The sequence below is a fragment of the Hemicordylus capensis genome, chromosome 6 (genome assembly GCF_027244095.1).
Source record: "Hemicordylus capensis ecotype Gifberg chromosome 6, rHemCap1.1.pri, whole genome shotgun sequence".
NCBI classification, from domain to species: domain Eukaryota; kingdom Metazoa; phylum Chordata; class Lepidosauria; order Squamata; family Cordylidae; genus Hemicordylus; species Hemicordylus capensis.
Genome location: NC_069662.1, coordinates 70,647,686 through 70,661,117, shown reverse-complemented (window position 1 = coordinate 70,661,117; position 13,432 = coordinate 70,647,686). Strand labels below are relative to the sequence as shown.

At 39.4% G+C, this 13,432-nt stretch overlaps 1 long non-coding RNA gene across 1 annotated transcript; it reads left to right on the top strand.

The window, feature by feature from the left end:
• Nucleotides 1–5,040: 5,040 nt before the first annotated feature.
• Nucleotides 5,041–10,021, top strand: LOC128328821 (uncharacterized). The gene is made up of 2 exons (XR_008309405.1): nt 5,041–5,311; nt 6,721–10,021. It is a non-coding gene; the product is annotated as an uncharacterized LOC128328821 (long non-coding RNA).
• The last annotated feature ends 3,411 nt before the right edge of the window (nt 10,022–13,432 follow it).

The following is a 13,432-nucleotide window of genomic DNA, read 5'->3' as shown; positions in this document are numbered from 1 at the left end:
ATTCCATATAATTCTGGGTTGGTACCTCTGGGTCTAATGTTGGGGTAAGGGGGTCTCCAACAAGGGCTGTTCTTATGTTCTAATATTTGTATTTAATCTGAGTTTTATTATATGGAATTTATGACAGAACGTATCATAAGTTTACCCTGGAACTTACAACAGAATGTATCACAGAACTTACCTTGAAACTTACGCTGGAAGTTCCTACTTTGGAACTTATAAAATGTATCATAGAAATTACCATAGGACTGTCCATAGAACTTATCAAAGAACTAATCATAGAATGCACCACAGAACTTACCTTGACCATAGATCTTATGGAACTTACCATAGAACATATCATAAAGCTGATAATAGAACTTACCATAGATCACAACATAGGACATACTTTTGAACTTACCATAGAAAGTATCATAGAACTTCCTCGGAACTTATCACAGAACATACCTTAGCTCTTCATAGAACTTACCTTGGAATGTACCGGAGAACATATAATATAACATACCTTGGAATTTAGCATAGAACGTATTATAGAGCTTATCTTGGAATTTACCATGGACCTTATCTTGGAATTTAATATCGAACATATAGAACCTACCTTGGAACTTATTCTAATAATTATAAGTTATAAGACAACATTATTATATACATATTATAATAAGACTTATAATAATAACTTCTTATAATAAGACAACATATCATAAAACTTACCCTGGGATTTATCATAGAACCTACCTGGGAACTCACCATAGAACTTACCACAGAACTTCTTTTGAAACTCATCATAGAACCTACATTGGAACTTACCATAGAACTTACTTTGGAACTTACCAAAGAAGTTATCATAGAACCTGCCTTGGAACACACCTTAGAACTTACCATAGAACATAGCATAGAACTTATTAAATAACTTAGCTTGGAATTCACCATAGAGCTTAATTCAGAAATTCACCATAGAAGCTACTTTGGAATCTATCATAGAACTTATCTTGCATCTTACTAAATAACATATCATAGAAGCTACCTTGGGACGTCTCATAAAACATCTCATAACTCTCTGAAGTTATAATAGTTCTTACCTCAGAATGTAACATAGAACATATTATAGAACTTGCTTCTGTAATTATCATTGAATGTATTGTAGATGGCACCATAGAACTAACCTTGGAATTCATCATAGAATGTATCATAGAACTTACCTGGGAACCTTTCAAAAAACCTATCTCAGAACTTACCATACAGCTTACCATAGAACCTACCTCAGAACTTATCATAGAACAGAACTTTGAACTTACCATAGAACATACCTCAGAAGAAGGCAGGATGCCTCTGAGTACCAGTTGCAGGGGAGTAACAGCGGGAGAGAGGGTATGCCCTCTACTCCTGCCTGTGGCTTCCAGCGGCATCTGGTGGGCCACTGTGCAAAACAGGATGTTGGACTAGATGGGCCTTGGGCCTGATCCAGCAGGCTTGTTCTTATGTTCTTATGTTAACCTACCATAGAATGTATCACAGAACTTACCACAGAGTGTAGCTTGGAATTTATCCCAGAACCTATCTGAGAACCTATAATAGAATGTATCATAAAAAGTTACCATAGAACTAACCTTGGAACTCATCATAGAATGTATCATATAACTTAGAAAACTCAGGATTGGGCCTTCTCAGGATTGGGCCTTCTCTGCAGCTGCCTTAGGACTCTGGAATATACTCACTGCCAAAATAAGAACTTCTGCATCTCTGGCTGCTTTTAAGAAGACCCATAAGACACACCTGTTTTCTCAGGATTTTAGTTAATTGGTTTTAAATTACTTGTTTTATTTTGTAAAATTACTGTATTTTAACTGTTTATTCTGTTTTATACTTGTATTTTAAATTATGTACACCACCTACGGATACACATATCAGGCAGTCTATAAATATGATAAATAAATAAACTAACCTCGGAACTTAACATAGAACAGAATTTGAAACTCACCATAGAACCTACCTCAGAACTTATCATAGAAGATAAGTTGGAACTTGCCATATAACTTAGCATAAAACATACCTCTGAACTTACTAAAGAACTTGTCATAGAACCTACACCAGAATTTATCATAGAACATATCACAGACATTATCATAGAACTAACTTGGCAGCTCGCCATATCATAGAGCTAACTTGGCAACTTTCGAACTTACCATAGAATTTACCTCGAAGGTTGCCATAAAACTTATCATAGAACTTACCTTACCATGGAATGTACCTCGGAACTTACCTCAGAACTTATCATAGAAATTACCATATAACTAACCTTGGAACTCATTATAGGACTTACCTTGGAACTTACCATAGAACCTATCGTAGAACCTAGCTTAGAACGTATAATGGAACTTACCATAGAACTTACTACAGAACTTACCTTGGATCTTACCATAAAAGTTACATTAGAACTTACCATAGAACTTGGAGAGGAGAGATGGTCTTGTGGTAGCAAGTATGACTTGTCCCCATAGCTAAGCAGGGTCTGCCCTGGTTGCATATGAATGGGAGGCTTGATGTGTGAGCACTGCAAGATATTCCCCTCAGGGGATGAAGCTGCTCTGGGAAGAGCAGAAGGTTCCCAGTTCCCTCCCTGGCTTCTTCAAGATAGGTCTGAGAGAGATTCCTGCCTGCAACCTTGAAGAAGCTGCTGCCAGTCTGTGCAGACAATACTGAGCTAGATAGACCAATGGTCTGACTCAGTATATGGCAGTTTCCTATGTTCCTAACTTACTTTGGCACTTATGATAGAACATAACATAGAAGTTACCATCGAACTAACCTCTGAGCTCACCATAAAACCTTTTTTTTTTTTTAAACTTACCAAAGAACAACATAGACCCTTCTTTGGAACATATCATAGAAGTTACCATAGAACTTACCTCAGAATTTATCATAGAACTAACCTTGGTACCCAACACAGAATTTGTCATAGAACACACCATAAACTCACCACAGAACCTATGATGGAATGTACCTTGGAATTTATCATAGAACTTGCCTTGTAAAAATGATCTGATAGGTATCACTGAGATAAGACTCTTGACAGGAATATAGTGTTTGAAAGGTATAACTTACTCACAAGGAATTTTCCCAAGATAATGGGAGGGGAGTTGCATTATATGTAAAGTATGTACTGAATTTTTGCACATGAGAATAACCTGCACAAGAGAATAAACTGCAGCTGATCGTAGGCTGTGTTAAAAAAATCCTTGTATTGCCCGCACCTGAATATTACCCGCATTTTCAGCCTCTGCAGTATTAAGTGCCTTGAGGGAACACTGGGGGAAATGGATGAGTGAGAGTGTGCACTCCTTCACTCTGTTGGGGCATCAGCATCATGCTGATAGTATTCTGATCACATTCAGAAATATGCAGCTGAGCTTTGGGTTTGAACATTATGGAGGGCTGTGAAGACAAGCAGCATAACAAGCCACATAACCAACTATGTGATTGCAAAGGATGGGCTACAAGCATCTGATTCTGAAACTGACATGGAAGCTGATCAGTCCCCAGAGCTGTGTGATGACTCCAATTTGGCTGGATTCTCATCAGCACCAGAAGATTAAAGGACTTCTGTTTGTTTATTTGATATGGCATGCTTGTGCTCCGGTGCTACTGCAAAGTAATTGAAAATATGAAAGAGCTGCTGGACATACCCCACTTTGACTCACGTTTTATTTTTATTTACAGTTTGCTTTATTTTTATTTGCTTTACAATAAAAGGATCTTTCTGTTCAAATATTTTTAGTTTCCCTGCTTTAGGGAAAATATTTACACCTAAATAGCTAGCAGCCTCCCTGCTGAGAGGAGAAGTGCCCTCATTGGCTATCCTATCTGTAAATGGCTGTTCTGTGCTCTGGAGTGCAAATGGGGATGTTTATATAGCTGCTCCTACAGTAAGTAACAATTGTGTTGTATATGCCACATCCACTTAATTCCCCACTCACCCCTCCTGGGATGCAAAAACTTGTATACCCCATTGGGTATATTCACAGAAATACGGTATACACTTGCACAGAAACCCATTAATCCAAGCATGGAAGTCAGGTTGAAAGTGTCTGGGTAAAAAGGAAAGGGGGTGGGGGGGAGGCAGGGGATGAGAGAAATAAAAGCAATACCATCATGGGAGTCTACTGCAGGCCACCTGGCCAAGTGGAAGACAGACAGTGCTTTCCTTAAGCAGATCCCCCACATTTTCAAAGTCCTCTGTTGCTCCTGAGGACAGAACAAGAACCAATGGCTTGAAATTTCAAGAAAGGAGATTTTGGGTAAACAGTAAGAGCAAAGTATAAGAGCTGTTCAACAGTAAAACAGTCTGCCTTGTGCAGTAGTGGGCAAATTCACATTCGGAATTTGTCAGAGAAGCCAAATTTCTAGACATACTAAATGACTGTGCTTTAGAACAATCGGTCGTGGAACCAACCAGAGAGAAGGTGACCTTGGAGTGGAGCCCAGGACCTGGTGTGAGATGTCAGAGTTATTGGGGAATAGTGACCATAGTGTGATCCAGTTCAGCTTATATGTGAATGAAGCACTGTCAAGAAAACCCAACACAGATGCACTGGACTTCAGAAGAGGAAACTTCTCAAAAATGAGGAGATGGGTAAAAATGAAGCTGAAAGGGAAAGTCAGGTGGGTCAAATCGCTCCAGAAAGCCCATCACAGGCATCACTCGCCACTAATGCAAAGGTTATCCTGCACATTATGTTCAGATTGCCAAGAGCCAGCCTAGCACGGGTGGGAGAAAGGAAATAAGACTCTACTTCATGTGGAGCAGGAGTACTGAGTTGGCATCCCGTCCTGTTTTCATGTTTTTAGAGGAGTCTGGTTCAGAATCCTGAAGGCTCCAGACTACGTAGCAAAATGTCTGTGTCAGTTACGTACTGACAAATGTCACATTCTTCTTCAATTAGCCACTGAAAGACTAACATTGAAATGCTCCAGAGGATTTGGCTTGCCAGCTTATCCATCATATCATCCCCAAGTGATTCATAAACATAAAAATAGGTGGACTAAAATACTTAAGCCGTGGTAATCCAAACTGCACTCTCACAACAAAACAGAGATCAAAAGATTAAAGAAGCCGACTCTCTGGTCAAGAAGGCACTTTGATCATTTATTGTAATAAAGAACATTTTGCAATGTGGACTCCTGTGCTAAGAAGTCCAGACACATTGCAAGTCAGTATTCTTAACTGTGATGTAGAAGAGAGAAACGTTGCCAAGAGGGAAACTTTCTCTTTACTGTGGGAGGATCTGTCTATGGAAATAAGACGGCAAGAGAGGTACAAGTCCATCAACTGTGATTTTAACATGATATTATGACATATTGTGTTTTAATTATGTTTAATTTACATAGTTGATTGCATATGAGTTTATAGGATTTATCACTATTGTTTTATATTTCAGCTTTGATTTGTATTGAAACCCAACTGAATAGCAATTGAAGAAACCATAGTGAAAGGAATATGATTAAGGATTCTCATCTGTATTTCAAACCACTGTGCATGACATTAAATATTTAGTTACAATAATAAGTTGTTTTAATTAAGATGATTTAGTCCACACTTTCCAGTCATGGCAAGTTTGACAGAAGTTGTTTTGCCATTCCTAGCCAGAAGCTACTGAGAAAAAAAGAAAATGGACTAATAATTGATTCAGTTTTTCCAAAGATTTGCAGAAATTAAGCTGTCTATAAATCATCATGTACTTTAGAACTGGGAGAAGAAAGAAAAATTATTATTTTCTGTTAATATCTTCTTAATGCCTCTTTCATTAAGACACATTAATTATCTTAATGAAAATAGCAAATACTAGGAGTCAAGTGACTTTAAGACAGCAGCCCAAGAAATAGTTGCTTAGGCTTTCACAGAATAAAGAAGTTATTTGTGCACAGCTTGAATGGCTTAGTAATTGTCACCACATCGTTCCCTGTTGCACAGATCTGTTTTACAGATCAACAGATGGATACCTAGTATGCATCACCTATTGGTGTAACTTACTTTGTCACCAAGGGCTTTGTCACCTTTGTCACCAAGGGACAAACTACATGTTACACTAAAAGCATAATTGGCTATGGCACACTTAATTTTTCTTTACAAAATAACTGCTGCAGGAAGCTCAATCCAGATGGGGAGCTCGGGGGGGGGGTGTTGTAAATGCTGACCCCACTGCAGTCTCAATTTAAACTGGGTTCCCATCACCTGCTATTTTGTAGATAAAATTTGTGCATCAAAGCCAATGATGCGTTTGATGTAATGTATATAGTTTAGCCCTAAGTCAATGTACTTGAACAGTTCAAAGTGTGGGGAAGTATCATTTCTACACTCTGGATCTTTAACTGGTGAATTGCAATGACAACATTGTTCTTTAACTGATGGGTTACAACCCACAACTAAGGTCATCATCTTATTTAAACTTGGTTGCATTGGCAACACCATGATCATCTTTTTTGAGAGAGAGAGAGAGAGAGAGAGAGAGAAGGAGAAAGATAAGAGGGAAAGAGAGATAAAAGGAGGAAGGAAAGGACAGATCAGGAGAGTAAAGGGAAGCTTAACCTATATGATAAAGTAGACTCCATCCCGCAGGTTGGGTTAAAAGTGCTGGGCTAGGGATGCTAAGCGCCACTTGCCAACACAATCCATGCTGTGAAAACATAGCCTGTATGTTTAGCATGGGTTTATATTTCCTATAGGACAACACTGCTGGAATGGAACAGCTTCCATCATGAGAGATATGAAAAGCAACATCAGGATATCTTTCTTGTGCAGAGATCACCCAACCTGAAGATACAGATGGGCAGACTTAGAGAAAAGATGAAAGTATACCACCTTCCATACAATCATGTGCTCCCCGTTCCATTGTTTACACCAAGCAAATTACCAAGCAAACATAATTATGAACCTCAAGTCAGAAGAGAAGTCTCGACAAATGGTTCTACTTCTGAAACAAGGGAGATCAGACAAGCTCCAAAGGTTCTTCAGCCTGCCAAGCCAAGTTTCCAGATTTCCAACCTTATAACTCGGCAAAATATTAGGTGCCCATCAATGCACTAATTGCTATCACAAGCTATATATGATTATTCTTGTCAAATTATGCTATTACTTGTAGTGGTAGGACTGCCACACTCAAGCTCCATTTTAGATGTAAGTAGTCCAATAATTATCATTAAAAAATGTCCACGTGAACCTTTTCTAGTTGCAGGCAACTAGCTGTGATAACAACTGATGACCTCAGATGGAGATGTGCACCTTGGAGAATCCAAGGGAAAGATCTGGTATGCAAGGACAAGGCAGTGGAGTGGAATCAGGAATATTAATAGTTTTATGAGATAGATATTATGTATAGAGAGGCAAGGGTAGACTGCTTTTCAGTGCTCTTGCTTCTGGCTGCTGGCTGCTTGTTAGCCCCACCTCTACTCCAGGACTGGAATACAAGTAATTAAAGTCCCATTCAAAAGCTGGCCTGGATCAAGGAATGGATTAGCCAAAACCACCACACACCTCTCAGGTGCAGCAGAAGCGTATCCAGCCAATGAGCCAGGTCATTGGGGCCTGAATGATCATAGTGATGCCAACAGGGAAGTGCACCCAGCTGTATATTTAAATCAGCTATACAGGTGGAGGGCTGGTTTTGTGCAGGGATCTCTTCTATTGGATCAGGCCATAAGCATTGAAAGCATTCTTTGCCATCCCAAAAGAAAACCTGGATCCAAATATTTCAGGAAGAGGAAGAAGAAGTCTGTATTCAGAACATCAACCTTTTCATATCTAGTGATTAAAATGGATTGCATTATAATCCAAGTTTTGCCAGTACTATGAGCTAATTCATGAATTTGAATGAAATGTTTGGCTAGTACTCTGCACCTGTCCACTTTTGAAGTATTGGCATCACAATATTTTCTTTAATGAGGCATCCCTTTCTGAGAAAAGAAAACACAACCTTCAGCATCATACATTATTATTTTGACATTTTCTATATTTTTAAAAAGCAGAATTGATCCTCAGTTATCCTAGCTGAAAGAGCATCAACATCTGAAGAGTAAGCAACATGGAACTATTAAATAATCAACACAGCTTGCAATGTTGGCTTGAAAATAGAAGCACTCTTTGAAATGCCAAAATCAGACCCTGGAATGGAAATTATTTATAAGCAAATAAGATCTAAAGGTTAAACCAGTCCTAGGGAGATGACCCTAAGACGGAATGAAGGTGTGGACAAAAAAAGGTGGGGGGGGGACTGTTGTCTGCCAGTAGAAATTAAAGAAGCGTTCAGAAGGCTCTGGTTTACACTAGGGATTGCCCGGTATCTGGACTGCTGAAGAAGCAGGGCAACAATTTGGTTTGGTGCCCATTATTCCTCAGAGTCCTTGGCTATATTTAGAAAGATGAGAGCATCATTATTTGACTATGCTGACTTCAAAAGCCCCACATGATTTGCAAATATCATACCAGAGTTAAAGCTCCAAATGCACTTAAGAAAAGCAGCAGACAGCCTAACTAATGAAGTGCTCAGGTCAACAGGAGCTGTAGGCATGTAGCAGCACCCCACACACAACTCCCTCTGTCCTCCTGTGCACTCACACTGTTGGGTTCTTGCACAGACTAGAGTGCTTCTCGTGCTCTGGAATTGTTTTGTAAGATTGGAAACAAATCATGGAGGGTCAGCGATGAGTTTCTGATCTTCCTAAGCGAGGGCTGCTGCTGCATGCCTGCGCAGAGCCTACTTCCTTAAGTGCATGCTTTAAAACATATATGCTAATATAATGTGATTAACAGTGCAGTCCTACGCACACATACCAGAGAGTAAATCCCAGTGTAAACCCCCAGTGGGATATGTATCTGCATAAACATGCATAGGAGTGAGCTGCATAGTTCTCAGTGTTCAGGAGTAGGGATGTGCAAATTGATTCAAATTCAAATCAATTCGACTCGAATCTGGGTAATTCAAGTGATTCAAATTCAATACCCCTTAAAAAGGGGCAATTTGGTTCAAATGTTAATTGAATTTTTAAAAATTTGATTTGAATTTAATTCTAGAGCCATTTTTAAAACCCTTTAAAAACCATTCAGGCCCCCTGATAGGCTGAAAAAGGGGCCCAAAAAGGGTTGAATCTATTCAAATTAAATTTTCAGACCAGGTTTGAATTTGATTCAAATTCAAAATGAATTTTCATAGCTCAATTTGAAATGAATAAAAACATTCATTTCATGGACATCTCTATTCAGGAGAAGAATAAAGAAAACGTAATTTACAGGCTAAGGAACTCTTTATTTGGGGGCAGGTATTAAAAGTGACATGGTGAATTGTATGTGGGATCAGTGAGGCAGGAGCTAAGTTCTGAAGGAACAAAACTGGAAGGAAACAGCAGGGACTGGGAAAGTGCTATGAAGCAAAGAAATCTAAAGATGAGAAGACATTTTGACAAGTTGTTTAGTGCAAAATATGGGGCAGGGAAGAGCAACAAAGAGTAACAGAAGAGCAACAAAGCACACATTTGGTGAATTGGGAAGGAGGACTAGGAATTGTAGTTTTTACTGATAGAGCTGGACTATGAAGCATCTTTCCAGATTACCATAGACCTTGGTGCAACCTGGCATATACGGAAAAACACAGGCAACCTTATCCATTAGAACCGTCTGAGTGAACTTGGGTAGAAGAACCAATCATTTGGAAGTTGGACTGAATGACAGAACAGAATATACTACCAAGTCAGATTTATATGGATCAGCTCCTAAATTGGCATCTAATTGCTTATTTATTTTATTATTATGATTATTTATTTAATTATCTAATTTCTATACTGCCTGACTCCAAAGGCTCTAGTCAGTTCACAAAAATCTGTACTTTAAAAACATTTAGCATGGGGGGATTTAAAGCAAGTACTTTCTAATGGTAATTTCTAGACAATCATTTTATTTCCTTCTCCCACAGCTTACGCTTCTGTTGCTTAATGCTCCCATGTGATTGATATATATAAATTATTTGGGAACTTCTTTGTGTGTGACTAGATTTATGCTGCAAACTACAGTAGACAGTGGATCTGTACTTTAGCCAAAGGGATTACTACATGCTATCAAGTATACTGATAACAGGATGGCAAGCAGGTGCTTTCAAGTATTGTCTCCTGTTTCTTGTCAGTGTGTGACACCCACCCACCCCAGCTGATACTGGGGGGTTAGGTAAGTAGAATGATTGATAACAGGTGTGGTTTCACTTTGCCCCACATATGCCTCATTGCAGCATAGATCTTTCAAAAATAATACTCTGAGCTCTGCAGTTGCTGTCACTCCCTCAGAAATCCCAAGTCTTGATGTTTATATATTCCCCATTTGGAGCTTACTTGCTGTGACTTATTTGCTTCAATGAAGGTTACTTATTGGATGTTTGGTCTCCTTCTTTACATTGCAGTCTGTAATCTGTCATGTGTCCAAGGTATGGCGCCAAAACTATATGTGTGGCCTTGACTGACCATATTTCCATAGAGATCCATAGTGTATTACACCCCCTCCCCACTTGATTTTTCTGCGGGATAAATATCCAGAATAACATTAGATAACATAATGTGAAACTCCATATGACAGAGGAGAAAATAATTTGCTTGGGATAATATTCAAGGTAATGGAAACATGGCCTAGAAATTGAAGCTTTTCTTTCTCCTCCATCATCGTTCAATGATTTCTCTTCATTTTTGTGCTATTGCTATAAGTTTCAAAGTCAATGGAAAGCATCCAGACTAGTGTAAATGTTGTTATGCTCATGTAAAGACATAGCACATGGTCACTGCATGAAGAAATTCACCTTTTGTTTGACTAATTCTTAAGCGACACAACACTTTGCAGTTATTGCACAATCTCTTGCACAAGCCTGTATATATGCAAATTAGATAGTACTTGAGAAATATGCACTTGGGTGGTGACACTTCTGCTAGCACTAGCCACAACTTTGCCGAGCTCTCCAAACACAAAGTCATTCCACAAGAGTTGTGGTAGATGCTGCCCCATATTTGCAAACAGAAAAATTGATGCACCATTTTCAAGACTGATATCTTTTTCTCTTTGCAAAAATATACCACGGTGCTATCTGTTGGCATTAGAAAGACCATAGTTGCTCTCTTCAGATGTTATAAAGTGAGGCTGTTGTACACAAGAGCATGCTATGAAACTGTGTCCTTGTGTTGATGCATGCAGAAGCTTCACCTTCATACTGTCCCCATTACAGCATTTGTCTGCAGAGAAACACTGTGTACTCACGGTCAGATACTTCTCATAATCAGAAGTACCTCAGCATTGTGAATCTTGGAAAGAATTTACCAAGGGTACAACATTTGTGTCCGTAGACAAATGCTGTAACCGGGGACTGGTGAGGCTTCTGAGAGTAATAGCATAGGGGAGGGGCTTTAGAGCACACTCTTGGGGAGACTGTACAGAATATTTTGTTTTTATGAAGGACTTTGCTCTTTATTTAATGCATCTGGTTACTCGCAATCTCTTCTCATTTAAATTACATTTCAGATTACAGTATCAAATGATATTCTGGATATCTGTCCTCAAGGTGATGGGAAAATCTAATAAAAATGGTGATAAAGTATAATTTCTGTAATGGGTCTCTATGAGACAATGCTCAGTCAAGGCCACACATGTAATCTCAGTGCTTCTTTGGGCCACAGGATAGATTAGCAGGGGTCTGGAAAGCAAACCATGATCTGAAGATGCTGGCCAACCATCTACTGAGCAACCTTCATCTAAACAAATGCACATCAGACGAGATGTTTCTCAAATTCTGCAGTGGCTGACTAGCCCACATCCAGATCTCTTTCAACTGGCAGAGTTTAGGTCCATGGCTGTAGCGTCATGTTTCTTCAGCTATATTGAGAAATGTGTTATAATGAAGTCGCCATGGCAGCAGTAAACAGACATGATTCTAGGCGGCTTCATTTTCATTTGGAGCATCCTGCTGTTTGGATATGTGTTTGTGAATTGTGCAGCAATCCTTGCATACACTGAAAGTTCATCCTAAGTGATTTCTCTCTCTCCATTTGACAGCTTATCCAGCTGCAGAGCCAGTATAGCCAAAACTAACAGGTAGAGCATGAACAAGTCATGCAGCAATAGGATGCAAGATAGATTTTCTTGATTGTATATATTTATACAATACCAGTACTGTACTGTAAGACAAACAAGCAATGGACATGACAAATGCATTTTTCTGGTGGTTAGGCAAACGTTTCCTAGAAATAACTAAGTGCTTCCCCTGCCACATCAGACAGTAGGTGGGCAGTCCACACAGCTCCCAGCAAACAGAGCACCTTCCCTGGAAGAGCTGTGCTGCCTCTCATCTTGATTAGGCCTACAAGGTCAAGAGGATGACGACGACTCTGGTTGGGATCTATCTTTAAACATTTTAAACCCTTATTGTACAAAGGTGAGATCTAACTCATCATAATAAATAAATTTAAAAAGCAGAAGTCCCTGGATAGCAAATTTAGAGATGTGAAGGTAGGGTGCCATTTCTAGGAGAGAGGAACAAGAGATTTCTTAAGAGGACAAGATTCACAGCAAGGTTCAAAAGGATATATTGAAGATAAAGCATTGGGAAAAGAAAGCTTTTAAAAGTTCTACAGAGTGGGATATAAATATCCACACACACCCTGCTTAGGCTTGTCCCAAGAATTATCATTTCCTTGTACAAAGCATGTTTACTGTGATCCACAACCCCCTTATACTACACTTAGAGCACATTTTAAAGTCAACAAATTTAAGTGCCCTCTTGTGGTTGGAACAGAAACTGACTGGGCTGTAATTAACTGAAGAATTTGAAGCCTCTGCCCCATTTATATAGCTGTTTTCAAAGATCATGCTTAGTTTTCTTTTAGCCTCTGATCTGTTTCCAGCAGTCCTCCACAACAAGGCCTGGGGGCTGGAACTGCTTTTTTATTTTTATTTTTTACACTAGCCCCCAGGTAGGAATATCTTGCAGCAGCATCGGAGCTGGACACTGCCCTCCTAAGCATGTTTACTCACAAACAAATCCCACAGTGTAACCAGTGAGGCTTACTTCCCAGTACGTATGCCTGAAAGTGACAGTGATTTAGGGAGAGAAGGCACTTATCTAGGGCAGGCCTGCACTCCAGGTGCCCCATCAACTCAGCAGGGATAAGACTGATTTCCATGGTTTAGAAGTGTGAGTCCCTTAAGCTGGGGGCAGGTTGACAAGTTACTAGGTCCACTTTATTTTTAATAAATTGTGTGCTGAAAATTGACCTCGGCCCCCACACACCAGTTCATGGCTGGTTCCACACTCATGGGCATTTGAGTTGTGCACCCCTGGTCTACAGAATCAAGGCATTGGATACTCAGTTGTAGGAGACAGATGCAGTGTGTTTAGCAACTCTGTACTAAAATGAA